Below are 19,602 nucleotides of genomic sequence, written 5' to 3' on the forward strand. Positions count from 1 at the left end.
TACATCTATACATTTATGACATACCAGATTTGCAAATACAGTACTGTTTGTGATACAGAAGGAGTCAAGAAAAGGGAGTATATACATTTGACGTAGAAACTGTACATTGGAGGAGGTTGGGTGGGGGGGGTTGGGTACATTGGGATATTGACAACCATACTGGGTAATTTACATTGGAGGTGGTTGGGGGGGGGGGGCGGGGGGCACACTGTATAAACAAGTAACACTGTACATTGAGGGGGGGGGGGAGGAGACACTGTACAAACAAACACAATTGTACATTGAACTATTGACAAAACCATACTAGGTAAATGACTGTACATTGGAGGGGGTTGGGTTGGGATATTTACAGGGGCCAGTGTTGAATTGCAGTCTCCCGTAGGTGTCCCTTGAGAGAGGTTTTGAAAGTGGGTAGTGATCCACATTCCTTTACAGCTTTGGGTAGGGCGTTCCACATTGATGTGGCATAATTGCGAAATGTGTTTAGTCCCTTATTTGAGCCGAATCTGGGTTTAACATGATTTGTGGAGCTCCCTCTGGTGTTGTGATCGTGGTATTCACTGACCTTTGGGAAGTATTTTGACATGTACATGGGTACCTTGGTCGTGTAGTGTATCTTGTAGACCAGGCCCATTGCAAGTTGTTGTACTCTGTCGTCTACTCTAAGCCATCCTAGGTTGTCAAAGTGGGCAGGGGTGAGGTGGGTTCTTATATTCTTATATATTACTCTTCCTAGGAGTAAGCCTATTTTATTGGGAGCGTGTTATCGTCCACCCAACCAAAACCATTTTTATGAGCTACTAGAAGCGGTATGTTCAAAAGGTGAAGGTTTTGCAAAGGCAGAAGTTATCATTCTAGGAGATCTGAACACTGACATTATCAAGAAAGACACTGCAATCTTTAAATCCTTTGTTAATTTCTGCAGAATGTTTGATCTTCTTCAGATAACAAGAGTCACAACCACAACCCAAACTATTATAGACCTTATTCTGGTGTCCGACAGGAGTAGGATTATCAACAGTGGCGTGGTCGATTATAGCCTCAGTGACCACTCTATGATTTTCGCCACTCTCTCATTGAGAATATGACCAAAGTAGATTGGTCTAATGTTCTGAATTGTGTTGATGTCGACAAGGCATGGGTCAACTTCAAATCAGCTTTTTTCTAAATAGTAGATAGTTTGGCCCCATTTAAGATAGTTAGAATTAAACAATGTACAGAGCCATGGGTAACTGATGAGATTTTAAAGTTGATTAAGTTAAGGAATTTAAGTTTTATTCATTTTACGAAAACTAGGGATGAGACAACTTTTAATGAGTTTAAAAAAAATAGAAATGAAGTGAACAGGACAATAAAACTTGCTAAGAAATCCTTTATGTGTGAAAAGCTAGTAGAACATAAAAATGATTCACGCAAGCTGTGGAAATCCCTGAAAGAGTTGGGTTACAGCAAAAAAATTAAAACAAAACCCAGCAGCTTTAGCCTGGATATAAAAGGTTCTACCATATCTGATAAGGTGGAAGTGGCAGAATGCTTAAATGACTATTTTACTTCTGTGGCAAGCAACCTGGTTAAGGAGCTCCCTTGCCACTCTGGCACATATGGTGCATCACATGTTCAGAGTTTTTATCATCAACAAGGGCTTCAAGCCAACTCCTTTCATTTTAGCAGGGTAATGGAGAGTACTGTTCTCAAGAGGCTAAATGAATTAAAAGAGAACAAAGCAGGTCTCGATAATATACCGGCCAGCAGAGCCGCCTCAGGGGATGTGCGAGCAGTGTGGTCGCACAGGGCCTCGCGGGAAGGGGGGCCTCGCAATTTTTTTTTTTTAAATAAATAAAAAAAACATTTTTTATTTATTATTTTTATTTATTATTATTATTATTTTTATTTATTTTTTTTTTGTGAGGCACCCCTTCCCGCGAGGCCCTTTTTCATCACAGACCTAAAATCTAGTTTTGCTTATATGCTTATATATTTCACATTAGACACGTTTGTAGAATGTTCCTGGCTCTGCTGCTCTGCAGCAGACATACTCACTATTGGAGCTCTGGGGCTCTGCAGCCCCAGAGGGAGGGAGGGGTTACATCATGTGTACACCAGCATGCGTCAGCTGCGTTTGACTATTTCGCGCGTGCAGCTTTGGAGGTTATGCTTAGTTATGCCAGCCAAAACGAAGAGGACGGTCATTCGGCAGATGGACTGAAGATGAAAGTTGTTGCATGTTAGACAGTTCAGTCAGGCTAGCCATCCCGGCTAAAGGCAGGGACAGCTAGTTAGCTTTAGCTACGTTATAATATTGAGTGCTAACGTGTGGTTCAGTCGGGATAGCCATGATGATGTCGGCTAGTAGCTAGCTTAGCTAAAGGCTAACTAGCGTTAGCTAACCTAGAGAGAGCGCGTGCAGCATTGTTATGCCAAGATGAAATGGACGGTCATTCGGCAGATGAACTTCGTCAACTCCACGCGGTTGTCTCCATCCTCTTGGACGTTTGGTGAGTTTTTAATGCACTCTATTCTATTCCCGCCGTGGATATATCTCTCTCTCTCTCTCGGGAGCCAAACGGGCCGGCTAGCTGTTGTAGTAGCTAACGGTGTGTGGCCTGGTGTCAGCACCTGGTGCGAGGGAGGTGAGCTTGGTGTTTCATTATGAGAATATCTCCATGCTCAAGTCGGCTATAGTCCGCGAGGGACTTGTTGCCGGCACCGCTATGGTAAACACCACTCTGTAGTGGGACGTGTATTGCCTTCTTTTTCCCTTCTCTCTTCGGATGAGAAGAGGAAAACACAGCGGCTGTCTGAAGTGTTGGTCTGTATTGCTTTTCTCACGTTGTACAGTTTTTCAGTGGTAGCCGCATAGCTTGCTTCTGCGTTAGCTAGTGGTTAGCGATAGCCGGGTTGAGCTTACTGTTAGCCAGTTAGCTGTTTAGCTACGACGTTAGCTGCTCGTTTTCGCTCGGCTGGGAACGTTAGCTTGATGCTATCAGTTAGCCTAGAGTTAGCTGTTAGCTTGTGCTACGACCGACCATTGACATTAGCCGTGAGAATATCAGGCCCTGGCACTCTGACTACGACATCATCTTTGACAGAAGATGTAGTCGGGCCTGCACCATGACAAGGCCCCGGCCATAGCTTCTTTTTGTCCCGCCAGCGAGAGGCCTTTCGTCAACGTGGATACCTGTGTTGCGGCCTTTCGCCCTGCGTTCCTTGGTGCAGGTAAGATGTCCATTGGACATTACCCCACTCTTCCTTCTTTCCCCTACCGAATGTTTTGTTAATAACGATGTTTTTTTCCAGGCAAAACATATGTTACTTCACAACATTTGGAGATACGACATGTGCTGTGTGTGAATTGTCTTGGTCGTTTGTGTAGCTTGGGTAGCGTTGGCCAAAGCTGTGTGTGGCCTGGTGTCAGTACCTGGCTACTCTATTTGCAGTTAGCCTATTTAGTTGATGTCGGCCATTGGCTCCTTGCTACTTTGTTTTCTCTGGTATAGACCCTCTTCTCTTTGGATTTAAGTGTTGATCTTTGTCCTTTTGGATCTATGTATATTCATGTTGCCTTTGTGAAGTTATCTTTTCCTTCTGTTTTGTTCTTCCATTAAAAGTTGAATATCCTTTAGGGGCTCATCTTTGCTTATCTCTCTCATACATGCTCTCTCTCTAACACACACACACACAGACATGCTCTCTCTCTCTAACACACAAACACACATGCTCTCTCTCTCTCTCTCTCTCTCTCTCTCTCTCTTTCTAACACACACAGTCTGCCTATGGCAGCCTTTCTCGATGGCTAGGCTGTGCTCGCTGAGTCTGTACCTAGTCTAGGATCTTCAGTCACAGTGCTCAGGTATTCTGCCACTGTGTACTCTCTGTTTAGGGCCAAATAGCATTTCAATTTGCTCTGGTTTTGGGTTGTTTCTTTTCAATGTCTCTCTCTCTCTCTCTCTCTGGCCTTGCTCTGGTGGAGGGTCAGGGGCATTGCCGGGTCTGTGCAGCGATAACACTGTATATTGACTGTAGAACGGGAGCTCTCTCTCGCTCTCTCTCTTGCTATATGTTGACTGTATCATGCTCAGCCTCGGGCAGCGCTATTATTTAAGAATATGTTGACTGTATGAATTTTTTTATTTTTTTTTACCTTTTAGGGGGGGGGGGGTGGGGGTCGCGTTTAAATCTAGCACAGGGCCTCGCATTTCTCCCAGGCGGCCCTGCCGGCCAGGTTCTTAAGGGATGCAGCTGAGTGCATTTCACCCGTGGTAACTCGTATCATTAATCTCTCCATAGAACAGGGCAAGGTACCTTCTGATTTTAAAAGTGCTAGAGTCATCCCCCTCCATAAGAAGGGAAAAACATCTGAAAAGGGTAACTACAGACCAATTTCAGTTTTAAGTGTTCTATCCAAGGTCATGGAAAAGATTATTCACGAGCAGATTAATGCATTAAAAAAGATATGAAGAAATGGCTTAGTCGCGTAGGATGATGATATATGGGGGTGTGCTGTACATGTGTGTACCGGTATTGTATGTAATTTTGATTGTAAAATAAATTCAATCAATTCAATCAATCTTCTCCTTGAACTTCATGTTGAGGAGCTCCATCTGAGCCTCATCATCATCATCAAACCTTTATTTGAATAGGCAGGTTCATTAAGAACAAGTTCTTATTTTCAATAACGGCCTATTTGGGGGTAAAAATCTCCCTAGGGGAAAGGGGATGGGGGATAAAATAAAACAAATAAAAATAAAACACAAAGGAACATTATTAAAAAGGCAGGACATACATACAGAGCAACAACTGAACTGAACAACAACTGGCGGACAACATGAACAATAGTGGCAGCATGGTGTTAGCACATGGAGAAACATCTACATGAGTGCTCTAGGCGCAGGGGTTCTCAACCTTTCTGCTGACAAGGCACCCCTGTGTTCAATAAAATATTCCAGGGCACCCCTACATACGATAAAGACTTTTCCGGTCCTGTCTTTTTTGCTACAATGATGACAAAAGTGCTTGATTTCAAAATAATGTTTATTTAAGAAAGCGGGAAACACATTTGTGTGTATATGCAGGCTATATAATGCATTATTAACAGGTGTTTCAGGTCTAAATGGCTTATACTGTTGACATTACACTGCTTGTAGTAGTAAATCAAATAGCATATTTCTTTAAATAAAATTACAGAAAATTATCACTAAAGTGCTATCTGTTGCAGCTGCACACTTTTCCATAAAAATAGCATATTTGGATAAGTGTGACCATTTCTCAAAAACTGAAAATCATGTATTTTTTTTTAAATACAGAAAAGGATCACTAAAGTGCTATCTGTTGCAGCTGCACTGTTCTCCATAAAAATAGCATATTTGTATAAGTTTGACCATTTCTCAAAAACAGAAAATCATGTATTTTTTTTTAAATACAGAAAAGGATCACCAAGTTACCATTTCTCAAAAAATATAAATAAATACAGAAAATAAGCTTGTTCACTCAGTGGACATTTCTAGCTCAATGCGAGGTCTGCTGCTGCTGGCTAATAATACGGTCAATACGTGGGGAGATCTTTGACAAGGCAACACACGCATGTCATCCTCAAGGCTCAACTTGGCCCTATATTTTGTTTTCAGAGCTGTCATGGATGAAAAGCCAGCTTCACACAGATATGTGGTGCTGAATGGTATCAACACCTTAACTGCTGCATCATGAGATACTTGGTACTCAGAACCAGTGTGCGAACCATAGCATGGTCTTTGGGTGAGCCAAATAATATTTCTTTGGGGGGGGGGGGGGGGGGTCAGGGAGGAGTCAGACTGTTGGAGGATACTGTGATCGCAGACGTTAATGTAGCCTGTAGCCTGTAGGCCTTGTGTATGTATGTATGTGACAAATAAACCTCTTGAATCCTGTCATATATTCAATCAGTTTCAGTAACTACAGAACACATAATACTAGACAACTCACTTGTTGAGGTCCGGCCGTCTGGACGGTCTGGGCTTCCACAGCACATTCCATGATAAAAAAAAGTATCCATTTAGTTAGATAGATGATAGATCATCATCCAACACTGTCTACAGTATCCTATCCTGTGTTCTGATACGACTGCAGGCGCCGGCACGGTCACCGGGCGTTGTAATACTAATAATAGTCTCCACCGGAGCAGCACCAGCAGCAGGTGTAATTGTAACAGCGTCGCCTGTGATCCCGCCTCCTGCTGCTCTGTCAGCTTCACTGTCTTCGTGAAACAAAAATTGGTTAGGCTTACTTGTTTTCGTTTAGACATTATGCATTCCTGAGTGACCTTATTTACTGGCTGTCAAAACGATCACTGTGTCAACAAGTCACAGCACAGGTTACAAAGTGGGTCAAGTTTGATTTGTGCCGTGCGTGCGTGCAGGCTGCAGCGCCGCCGCGCTCCGAATGGTAATTGCAAGAATAGCATGCATGTTGCCATATTACGTGTGAATTAGTGCGCAAATCATTAATCAAAAATCCAAAATAGCATACGTTTATTATTATACACGATGATGATACAGAAAATTACAGAAAAATGAGAAATGCATGGCAAAAGTAGCATTTATTTTCAGTAATTTAGAGACCCCCAGGGGAGCTTTAGAGACCCCCAAGGGAGCTGATGTCTGATCTAGGGGAGCTATAGCGGACGCAGCTCCCCCCGTGGATCGCACCCTGCTCAGAACCACACTCTGAAACTAGCTCTCCAGGTGGTATCAGATGAGATTTCAATTAGTTCTTCCAAGAGTTTGGATGGAGATGTGTCAGGAAGCTTTGTCTCAATGTTGTCTGTAAAGTTTTTTTTTATCCAGAGTAACTTCGTGATCCTTTTCTGTGTTTTATTAGATAATGATTTTCAGATTTTGAAAAATTGTCAAACTTATCCAAATATGGTATTTTCATGGAAAACAGTGCAGCTGCAACAGATAGCACTTTAGGCCCCGTTTAGACGGAAACGCTAGCAGGTGAATCCGCAAAAAAAAAAATTTGGTTATACGGAAACGGCGTTTTTACGGGGTGAAACTGCAAAAAAGTGAGACTACCTTCCAGGGTGGAATTCCTAGAAACGATAAACCTTTGCGCTCTCATCTAAACTGTCAAACCGCATAAAACGATGACGAAAGGGTTGTCAAGGCTCTCGTCGCGTGTACTGCTTACATCACAGGCATGCGTCAGTAGCCTAGAAGCGTAAACAAAGCATGTCTGATTCTATCCATGGCGATCACCTGAAGGCTACATTGGCAGTACTTTTAAATACACAAGAATCTGTCCCGCGGCGTGACTGGACCCACTGTCTGTGAGTGACTCTGCTTTGGTCCAATCACATTCCCCACCCACAGTCTGCGAATCAGAGGCAGAGTAGGGCGGGTCTTCACAGCACGTCATGTGACATATGCGCCAATCATGTGACAGCGGGGCTCAGTCGTCTGGAGTCGTTACAGCCTCGTCTGCACGGAGAATTCCATCCCAAAACGATAGTCTAAACGCAAAATTAAAAGTGAAACCGTAAGACGACTTTTGCGGTTTCTGTTCAGACTCTCTCCGTCTAAACGTAGCCTTAGTGATACTTTTCTGTAATCCAAAAATATATATTTTTTTTATCTCAAGGCAGCTCTCTGCGGCACCCTGGGCACCTGCAGCACCCTCCCGCTGCTCTAGGGGGTTTGTTTCCATATTTAAGCCTGAAGGCCTCCTTCCGATCGATGGTCTTCTGGTGAAACTCCTTCACGTACTCAAGCCTCTCCGCCAAGTGCTTCAGTATCTCCGCCTTGTTGCTCTGTTGGAGGAAAGTAAACGGCACCCGTTCAGTCAGTCTGCGTGTCAAGTGGAGCCAAAACTGAATAGAGGAAACTGCCCCAGCGACACATTCAGTTCAGACTGCACGCAAAAGTGGCCCAAATCTGATCCCAAATCAGATATTTTTCAAATATGATTGGGGCCACTTTAATATGTCGTACTAAATCAAATACTCAACAGATTTCTTTTGCAATGTGACCTCAGTCTGAAAAGTCAGGCGACTACGTTTTTTTTTACCACCATCTTCTTTATTGTTAATTTGCGCATGCGGGTCAAGTTCAGAAGCAGTGACCAGTTCACACTGGAATCTGATATTGGCCACATCATCATCATATTATTATTATTAGTAGTAGTAGAGCTGCTGGGTGAGAAGTTGGAGGCGATGCAGGTAGAGGCCCCTGGTGTCCTGGGTTGTTGACTATCTGACGGGCAGACCACAGTACGTGTGCCTACAAGGCTGTGTGTCAGACAGACTGGTCAGCAACACCGGGGCCCCGCAGGGGACAGTCCTCTCTCCCTTCCTCTTCACCGTCTACACACCAATAACTTCCACTATCGGTCAGAGTCCTGCCACCTTCAGAAGTTTTCTGATGACTCTGCGATAGTGGGATGTACAGTATAAAGGACGGTGACGAGAGGGAATACCAGGAACTGGTAGCGGACTTCATCACATGGTGCGATAAGAACCACCTCCAGCTAAATGTGACGAAGACCAGGGAACTGGTGGTGGAGCTGGGGAGGAGGAGGAGTACACCTGTGACCCTCGTTTCCATCAGGGGGGTCGATGTGGACATGGTTGAGGACTACAAATACCTCGGAGTCTCGGGGGGGGGGGAGGGGGGGGGGGCGAGACAATTAAAATGTGTTTTAATAAACAGCTGCTATGCCGCCTCCGCCTGTGAGACGAGGGGTGTTAATAAAGTCGCAGTCCGGGGGACAAAGTTGAATGAGAGGAGTGGGCTGCTCACCAGTCCGTATCCTAGCCCCTTTCGTGACTGCGATGCAAGCCAGGGGCTTGAATACGCAGTCACTGGCTCCCACGTTACTAGCCATGTTAATGTGCACATCAAGCATTGCTTAAAAGCGAGCGGTGGGTCCAAAATATATCACATAGACAGATTTCAAAGGTACCCAGCGTTCCATTAGAGTTTCACACACACGCGGCAATGTTTGAAAGCTCGCCGTTGCTAATAAACATTTTAAATCATTTTTATAAACTGGTCAACACTGCTCAAAACGGCAGTATTTCCGTATTTGGCTGCCTGGTCACATCATGCACCCAACGCCGGAAATAATGCAGTTGACCAGTTTATAAAATATATTTAAAATGTTTATTAGCAACGCCGAGCTTTCAAAGCCGCGTGTGTGTGAAACCCTAATGGAACACTGGGTACCTTTGAAATGTCTATGTGATATATTTTGGACCCACCGCTCGCTTTTAAGCAGTGCTTGATGTGCACATTAACATGGCTAGTAACGTGGGAGCCAGTGACTGCGTATTCGAGCCCCTTATCATGTATTCAAAAACGCACCGGACTGCGACGTAACGTGTTACCGTTTATTTGCATGCTTCACCAGTGCACAACAACACACCACATCAACTCTCGTTACCACAACGCTTTACGGTATTTCACAGCACTGTCGCAACATTACCGTGGCATCTTAAAGGCCTGGTGAACACCGTTGTGATCCACATACACAACATATCCCCCCCCCACAGGGAACCCAGAAGAATATCCCCATAAAGTTTAATTTATACTAACAGTCCCTGCAACCTACCGAGGTGAACCGGGTAGACTGCCAGTCACCGACATAGTCTTGTGGGTTATTCTGCCACGCAACAGACTATGCTCTGACTAAAAACGGTTAATGAATAAATAGTCTGTAAGATAGTCTCTCAAGTAATATAGTCTCTCAAGTAGGCCAGTCTAACCCGGACGCTAACTGGACGGGCTTCCTGGTGAACCTGGGGCTCGGCTGGCAATGGCAATGGCGAGCCCCGCTGGGCGCGGTCTGGAGAGGCCTCCAGGTGAACCTGGGGCTCGGCTGGCAATGGCGGGCCGCGCTGCGGCTCATCTGGCAAAGCCCAGTCCTCAATATCCAGCTCTAAATCCTCCATGGACTCTGGGTCCGAGATGGGGTTGTTTGCCACCTTCTGAAGCCAGTTTGCGTGCCACCGTGATCCATCGGCCAGACGAAAGGTGGCCGGGCCCAGCCGGGCCGTGACCCGTATCGGTGCAGACCAGAAAGAGAGCAGCTTGTGGTCCCGGTGGGGACGACGAATCCGGAGCCAGTCTCCTTCTGTGAAGGAAGGCGCTTTCACCTTCCGCCTCCTGTCGAACCGCTGCTTCATCCGACGCTGAGCATCTGCGACCCTGGTGCCCTGGCAGGGTACCACTGCCGGCGTGATGCTTGCCGGGACCCTCAGCCGATCCAGGGGAAGCTGCAACTCGCGTCCTATCATCAGGAGGGCTGGGGAACTGCCCGTAGTTGTGTGTGGCGTCCCTCCGTCAGGTGCGCTCTGATCCCATTTTTTAATGTCTGATTAAATCTCTCCACCCCCCCGTTTGCCTCCGGGTGGTAGAAAGCTGTACGGACGTGGTTAATCCCCCTGGCCTCCATGAAGGTGGCGAAGTCAGCAGAGACAAACGGCGGCCCATTGTCCGTAGTGAAGGTGTCTGGAATGCCCCACCGGGCGAACAGGGCGGAGAGGAAATCCGTGACCACACGGGTAGTCACAGACCCCGAGGCGGCCACCTCTGGCCACTTGGAATGGAGGTCATAGGCAACCAGGAGGAAACGCTGGTGGTGTGGGACACCATGGAGCTCCCCACAGATGTCCAGCTGGATGTGCTTCCAAGGTGCGGGTGGCCATGGCAAAGGCTGCAGAGGTGCTGGGGTCGGCGGCCCCGTCTTACCGCTGAGAAGGCAGGCTGAGCAGTCCCTCACCATTGTCTCTATATCCCGGTCAATGCCCGGCCACCACACCAGATCCCTGCAGCGCTGCTTCACCCTCACGATGCCCAGGTGCCCCTTGTGAGCCATGGTCAGTATGCACGCTCTGAGGTCACTGGGGATGATTGTACGAAGCCCCCGGGCCACACAAACACTGCTCCAGCAGGACAGCTCATCCTTGACCCGATGAAAAGGCGCCAGCACCTCCGGGACCTTCACGGGACACCCCCCCTGATGTAGGTGCCGGAGCTGGGCGAGCGTGGAGTCCTCCTCCGATGCAAGCTGAAGGTCCTCCAGTGAGACTGTGGCCTGGAGCGGGCCGTGAAGCATAAGGACAAGCTCCGGTTCCATTGGATCCGGGCACATTTTGGGTGCCGGGCCGGGGGTGGCACGGGAGAGCAGGTCAGCCACTACATTCTCCCTGCCGGGAGTGAACACTGTGGTGAAGTTATATGGCTGGAGCCTCTCAGACCAGCGGTGAATCCTCAGCGGCTTGTGGCCTGGCCCGGATGTAGCGAGCAGGGCGGTAAGAGCCTGGTGGTCCGTCCGCAGCGTAAAATGTCGTCCGTACACGTACATGTGCCACCGTTCACACGCCCAGACACAGGCCAGAGCCTCTTGCTCACCCACCGAGTACTTCTGTTCCGCTGGGGAGAGAGACCGGGAGGCAAACGCCACTGGGCGCTCCGTGCTGCACTGGACCTGAGACAGCGCAGCCCCGATTGCCGTATTGGACGCATCACAGGTGACAAACGTCGGGCTTGCCAGATCGAAGAATGCGAGCACCGGTGGTGAGGTGAGCTGCGCCTTAAGTTGGCGAACAGCGATAGAGCAGGATGGGGTCCACTCCCAGATCGCGTCCTGTTTCAGGAGCCTCCGAAGCGGGGTGGTGGTTGCGGAGTATTGGGGAAGGAAACGCAGGTAGTAGGCTGTCATCCCTAGAAACGACGAGAGCTGCGCTGGGCAGGACGGCTCAGGCAGGCGCAGCACGGCCTCCATGTTAGACTGGACCGGGCTGAGGCCATCAGCAGACAGGCGGAACCCCACAAACTCGATGACTGGGACAGCAAAGGTGCACTTGTCCCCATTCAGCATGAGGTTGTGACTGGAAAGGACGTCCAGCACCCTCACCAGGCGCTCATCGTGGATGGCTGATGTTGCACTATGGACCACTATGTCATCCAAAAAAACGACCACGCCTGGGATGCCGGCGAAGATGGTGGCCATTATTTTTTTTAAACAGCTGGGGGCCGAGCTGAGACCAAAAGGCATGCGGGTCAGTGGCGTCGCGTGGGTAAAATAACAGGGGAAGCCAAAAAAAATTATTAAAAAAAAAATTATTAAATATTTTTATTAATAATTTTTTTTTTTTTTTTTTTTTTTTTTTTTTAAGTCAAGCAGTCACCATGTACACTACAGTATGGCTCGGCGGCCAGTCAAACTTTCTTTTTATTTATTTAACAGATTGCAGAATGGGTACAATACAGTACGGCTCAATACACACAATTGTATAAGGGGATGCAGACCAGAGAAAGACGTTTGTCTTGTTTACATCAGGGTCATTAATACTGCTGGAGCATTGGTTAATTTTTGGTCCGATTATTCCTTGCGCGATTTTGCGCGCCGCGTGGGAGCAAATTCGAGACACATATTCGGTTGCAAAAAGGTGTCCCACGGTCTCCTCTATGGCCGTGAATATTTTCACGCGGATCGGAATCACGGCGCGCCCGTGGGACACTTTTCCGTTTCGGCGAGTTTATTCCACGCTTTCTGTTTTCCTTTTCTAAGCATTTTAGGGGCTACATGTGAATCAGTAAAAGTTGCGGGACGCCCAGATGTTTCCACGATAGAAAGCTCGCGTGGATCCCATAATAGGCTCACTTAATACAGCGTTTTTAAAATCACGCGACATTTTCAGGGTCGCGAGCCGACCTTTTCCCCTCGTTTTCGATGATGGAAGTGATTTAGGAAAAGCTTCGGCACGCCGAGAGGTCCCCGTGGATTTAATCTCGCGAGGATCGGGGCAATATTCGGCCCGTGGGAACAGTTACGGGTTAATACAATGTTCAGAGTGCAGAGGGGAAAATATGCGGAGTATTTTCCTCTCAGCCCCGTTTTAAACTTTTAGGGTGTGGCAGTCAGCTCGAATCTGATTGGCTAGGATCGGATTTGGACTCTATAATGCTGGAAGCCTGGAGAAAGAGACCTACCATCTGCCTCCTATCCTGCTGCAGTGAGCATAGTGAGGCTGACAGTGTGTTAGAGGGAGTGAGAAGGAGAAGAGGGAGACATTTAAAAAAAAATAAAAAATTATAACACAGATGCACAGATGAAAAAGAATGTAAACTATATTAAATTTTTTTTTTTTTTTTTTTTCATATTTCATATTTGATATTAATTCATATTTTAATATTAGGGAGGCATGGCTTCCGTTGGCTTCCATAAGGATTCGCCACTGATGTGGGTATACCTAAAAACTACAGCATGTGTCACGAAAGCCGTAAGGCTGCGACTGTCAGGATGCAGTCGAACCTGCAGGTAGCCCTGGCGAAGGTCTAGTTTGGTGAAAACTGAGGAGCCGTAAAATTGTGCCGCCAGTTCCTCCACTGTGGGCAGCGGGTACTTATCCGGAATCACCGCTTTGTTCACCTGCCTGAGGTCGATGCATGGACGCAGTCCCCCTAATTATTTTTTTACCACCACCAGGTTGGAAATCCATGGCGAAGCGTTGACGTGTTCGATCATGCCCGCATCCAAAAGCTTCTGCAGCTCGGCGGCGACGTCGTCGCGTAGGGCGAGGGGCAGGCGGCGCAGCGGCTGGATCACCGAACGCACCTCCGGGTTGAGGAGAGGCTGGTGGTGAAACGCAGTGAGGCAGCCCAACCCACTAAACAGAGCAGGCCAGCGCTGGTGCCAGGGCGAACCCACAGACAGAATGTCAGCCCCTGTATTGTCCACAAGGGAGAACCCGAGCCCACAAAACAAATCGTAGTCCATGACGAGACACTTGGAAAGTGAATGAGGGAAGGGCCTTGGTCCCGTAGCACACAGTGAAGGTGATTGTGCCTGCCATTCCTATCTTAGAGTGTCCATACCCATATAGGTCCTCTGCGTTGGCGGTGAGCGTCCGGAGCGGGAAGAGTCGTCGAACCGTGGAAATGTTCAAAAGTGACTTGGAGGCCCCCGTATCCAACAGGAGTGGGAGAACCACCCCGTCCAGTTCCACCGTGCACCATTTAAATGCTCGAGAGGTGGCGTCCACTGAATGGATGGTTGTCGGCGTAGGTGGACGTGGCGAGCGTGGCGGCGTGCTATCAGCGCCGGGAGCAGAGCGGCAGACCCGGGCAAAATGGTTCTGCCTGCCACAGCGCTGACACCTCTGTCCTCTGGCAGGGCAAACTGGAGCCCGGCTGGAGTGTGATGAGGAGCCACAATTTCCACACACGGCCCGGCGTGCTGTCACAGTCGTACCCCGGCGTGCAGCAAAATTTACCTCCAGGCTGTCCTCCTGAAAAACCGGTTCGGGAAACTCCCCGGACGGTGCCACTGTTTGAGTCAACATCAGAGGTTTGGGGAAAACATTACTGGAGGGTGCTAGCTGTGATGCCAAACCTGCTGCTGACTCGAGATGGAAAGCAATATTAACAGCCTTTGTCAATGTCAATTCATCTGGCATCATTAATAGCTTATCTCTGAGCTTTGGGTTGTTCGTATGTTCAGCTAGCTGATCCCGTATCAGTTCATCTTCCAGCACTCCAAACTTACAGAGGCTAGCCAGCCCCCGTAGGTCAGCTGCATAGTGGTGGACCGACTCACCCGCCTGCTGACGTTGCTGACGGAAGACGATTCTCCGGAGCATGACGTTTTGTGGAGCAGCGAAATGTCCCGACAGCAGCGTGACACAGTCTGCATAATTCGGTGCAGCTCCGAGAGTCCTAAAGATCCGTTGTCCCTCGGTTCCCAGGTTGTGGATGAGCAGGGCTCTCTTCCGAGCAGCATCAGTGTCGGCGAGCCCGAAGGCTATTATGAACGTATTAAACGCTTCCAGCCAGTGAATCCACGGAACCGGTGGCTCGCCAGGCAGGGCGAGAAACGGAGAGAGAGGTGAAAGTAGGGAATGCATGATCCCATCCTCGTCGCCAATATTATGTATTCAAAAACGCACCAGACTGCGACGTAACGTTTTACCGTTTATTTGCATGCTCCACCAGTGCACAACAACACACCACATCAACTCTTGTTACCACAACGCTTTTACGGTATTTCACAGCACTGTCGCAACATTACAGTGCCATCTTAAAGGCCCGGTGAACACCGTTGTAATCCACATACACAACACCCCTGGCTTGCATCGCAGTCACGAAAGGGGCTATCCGTATCCATGTTTCAACCACCAGGAGAAAATCCAGTTGAAGGCCTTGTTTGACAGCGAGCGAGCGTTGAATAGGGCCAGCGGCGGGGGGGGGCGAGAGGGGAGCCCCCGGGAGGCTGCACCTGTAGCAGGTTTGCGCCACGACATCCATTGGGCCTCCATGGGCGGTGAAACACAGGTAGAGACAGACTCTGGGCTGGGCCGGTGTATGCGAGCCGGCAGGGAATAATTCCACACACCGGGTTGGACGAGCGGCGGGGCGGGGTCCTCTGGAACTCCACGGGCACCAGGTAGGAACGAGAGGTGTTTTTCCATTTGGCCGCCGCGCCTCCTCGTTTTCTCCGCTTCCTAGATCATCTTTTGCGATGGGGGACACCGAGGCACGGACGTGTTAGCTCGGCTGGGAGTTTGGCCAGCCAGGGGTGGGGAAGAATCCTTTCTCCCGGTAGTGTTCTCTCCATGAAATCCCCACCACGGAGGTCCATGAAGTAGTCGCGGATATCCAAAAGTGGTTGTCGGTCGTAGATAATTTTCGTCGGGTGAATACGAGACACAAACACAACGAGGACAAACAGTGACAGTAGGACGCAGCGGCAGTCAGCCGAAAACCGTGGCGCAGCCATCTTACTCAGCTGTCAGCAGGTAGAGTCCCTAAATGTTTACTGTTTACTGTGAGCGATTTGTAGTGCCAAATTTCGCTCGGGGATGAATAAAGTAATTCTATTCTAGTAGTAGTAGCATCATCATCATATTATTATTATTAGTAGTAGTAGCATCATATTATTATTATTAGTAGAAGTAGTAGTAGCATCATCATATTATTATTAGTAATAGCATCATAATATTATTATTATTATTAGTAGTAGTAGCATCATATTATTAGTAGTAGTAGTAGTAGTAGTAGTAGCATCATCATATTATTATTATTATTATTAGTATCATCATCATCATCATCATCATCATCATCATCATCATCATCATATTATTATTATTATTATTTTCATGGTTACCCGGCGTCTCTCATCCGCTGCCCCCAGCAATGTAAATGGATCTCCTCCAGCTTCCTCTGGATCTCCTCCATAGAGATGTCCTTCTTCTTGCGGGTGATAGACCGCCGGAGCATGGCCTTGCTGCGCTCCAGGACCCGGCGTCTCTCATCCGCTGCCCCCAGCTTCCTCTGGATCTCCTCCATAGAGATGTCCTTCTTCTTGGGGGTGATAGACCGCTGGAGGTTGGCCTTGCTGCGCTCCAGGGATGAGGGGCTCAGGATCACCTCAAAGGCGTGACCTGAGGAGCGCTTGTTGATCTCCTTCACCTGGATGTCTGCAGGACCACGGAGTCAGTCAACATGTGATCAAAACGGGAGCTTCCCTCTGGGAGAGTGGCTCCATCATATTTCTAAAGTAAACAATAACAGCAGCTTCCCTCTGGGAGAGTGGCTCCATCATATTTCAACAGTAAACACTAACGGGAGCTTCCCTCTGGGAGATGGCTCCATCATATTTCTAAAGTAAACACTAACAGCAGCTTCCTGTTGAATAACTTTTCCAAACCGGGCAGTATACATCAGGTAGGCTGTGTCCTTGGCTCCAGAAAGCAGTAAATTTATTAATCAAAGCTAATGAATTGCTTGTGAGACGTGTGCTTAGTATGGACATTAGGGACAGAGAGAGAGAGAGAGAGAGAGAGAGAGAGTGAGAGAGAGAGAGAGAGAGAGAGAGAGAGAGAGAGAGAGAGAGAGAGAGAGTCTTTCAACCTACCGCACATGTCTGCGTCTTCATCCGAATTGTCACCGCAGTCGTCCTTGCCGTCGCACACCCATGCGTGCAGCTTGCACAAGGTATTGTTGCAAATTAACTCATCAGCCCGGCAGAAGAAAGCGCCTGCAATTACAGACGAGTGGGTTGATTTTTTTTCTTCTTCTCTCCCTCCTCAGTGTTTGTTTTTCCCTTTCTTTCTTTCTTTCTTTCTTTCTTTCTTTCTTTCTTTCTTTCTTTCTTTCTTTCTTTCTTTCTTTCTTTCTTTCTTTCTTTCTTTCTTTCTTTCTTTCTTTCTTTCACAAAAAAAAAGAAATCTAAAAATACAAGTATTCTTGAGAGGTAGTATATGTTTCAAAGCCAGGTATGAAAGTTTAAAATTGTTTTTCTTTTCAAAAGTAGGCTAATAACCTACCTCTTCATCTTAGCCTTTTAATACACTCTACCACTTATTGTACCGTCTATTTGTATGCCTGCAACCTTTTCTTCTTTAATTTCAGATATTGATTGAAGAAGTGTGTTTTTAGTCGATGGCGAAAGATTGGTGGAGTTTCAGCTGTCCTAACTCAAAGTGCACACTCGGCTAATATCACAATGCGATTGCGTGCGCAATGATAAGTCTTTTAAAATGCTTTCATGAGATCTAAGGTGTGCAGCGTCTATAAACTGTGAATGTTTTCCATGTTTAAAACACAAACTTACCTTTAGGGGTCTCCATTTCACGAGTAGCTAAGAGAAACAGAGAGCAGACACAAGGATCGGTTAGTGACATGACAACAGTGGTGGTGGAGCGTAACAAGCACTGCACCAAAGTACACATTAGAGGTACTTGTACTTTACTAGAGTAGTTCTCAAGTTAACCTTTTACTACCACTCTACAGAAGGTTAACCCTTTCACTACCACACTAGAAGGTTAACCCTTTCACTACCACACTAGAAGGTTAACTACCACACTACAGAAAGTTAGGGGGAGATTAGCTGGTGTATCCAACCTCTACTACGCTCAACTGTAGTTTGGTGAAAATACCATAAGCTAGAAAACAAATGCTCGCCAATTAGACGTGATGTAATGTATACATGTGTAGCACCCTGAAAATATGGCTATTATTCAGAAGTGCTGACTTGCCTTTTATCTCCCCTTTGTGCACAAATACATGTTGACTAGTTTCCATTGATATTCTCACGAACAATGACGCGGGTGTCTCTTTCTCCTACCGGCTGGAATATGGATTATAAACAGAAATTGATTCATATTCGATCCACCCAGTTCTCTTCCTGTGGGGCTAAGTGGCGGTGCCAGCAGGGGGCGGCAGGTGGCAGGCGGAGCGTGGAGAGAGGCAGGCAACGAGGAAGAGGGAATCACCTGGAGGTGGGGAGAACCGGAAGACCTCTTCGGTGTGGGATGTAGCCGTGAACGGTCGCAGCTACAACGGGAGGTGCTTTGGAATAGCCCTGTTAAAGAACCACCAGAGAGCCCCGCCGGAGCGAGCGACGGGTGACGAGACATACTTGCTAGTGACGGGTTATCCTAGGAGTATCCGTGATAGTGCGTGAGTAAGAGAAACTGAACCCAAGGACTAACGTCCATAGGTAGCGTGTTATAGTAGCAGTGTGTACGGTATAAGTAGCATGCTGCTAACGGCTATATTGAGTCCAGTGTACACCGAGCGCGAGGCGCTGAAGAAGACCGGTGGTATAGTCAGCCACGTTGCGCAACAGTATAACCGTGTAGCAGGTGGGCTGTTTGAGACCCGGAGAGTAGCTTCAGTTTAAGGTAGGGCAAGTGTATGGCTGCGCGTCAACCCAGCGCCGGCTGTCAACAACCAGCATTCACCGGCATTTCGACGTCCGCTCTGCTCCGGCGGTCGACAGCCCAACACGGGAGTTCTTCCGTCCAGCAGAGGTCGCCATCACCCAGCACACGCTCTCAGCCAGCTACTGCCCTCTGCTCCAGCCCCGCTTGCTGGCGCCCATGACGAGAGCGTTCAACGCCATCTTGCTACTCGGACGGTGGTGGCGCGGCGCGGCCGCCATCTTGGTTGAGTACATTAGGGCTTCGGTGCCCAGATCTTATTGCACAGTACACAGTGTGATGCGGCCTGCGGGTGAAGCTAACGGTGCTAACTACAGTTCATAGGGGTACCCCATAAACCTTACATGCCGGCATTAGCATAGGACTTTTGTTCTGGTACAGTGGGCCCACCTTTTCATTTCCTTTAAGTGTGATAACGTGTTTGTTCTTTAATAATATTTTCCCATTTAATTAACCCTTTCCCTGTGGGGAGGTTACAGACCTGGTGCATCATAAGTAAAGCCTTAGGGAGGTATTATTCTTGCCATATAATTAAAGCCTGATTGAGGTGTTATACCGGGTGCTGACCCAGACGTGGGTGATGAGTCAAACACATTGAAGTATATTATCCCTGATACTAACCCAGAGGTGGGTGTATAATATACGTGTCTACAAGGTATTGAGTTGCACACGGAGCTATAGTAGGACTTCAGTCCATTCGACCACTCCTATTAAATCATTGTAACTGAACAGTACAATTAATATAAAGGCTTAAATGGGGTTCTGTGTGCGTGTCCATTCCTGTGCCTAGTGTTAACTCTTTTGGTGTGGGTAACGTATATACCATTAACCCCTCCTACCCAACTCTCCCCTTTTCATTGTAAGGTTTCTAGTGGTCATCAAGGGAGGGTACGGCTTGAGGG

This window comes from Notolepis coatsorum (genome assembly GCF_963971535.1).
Source record: "Notolepis coatsorum genome assembly, chromosome: 5".
NCBI classification, from domain to species: Eukaryota; Metazoa; Chordata; class Actinopteri; order Aulopiformes; family Paralepididae; genus Notolepis; species Notolepis coatsorum.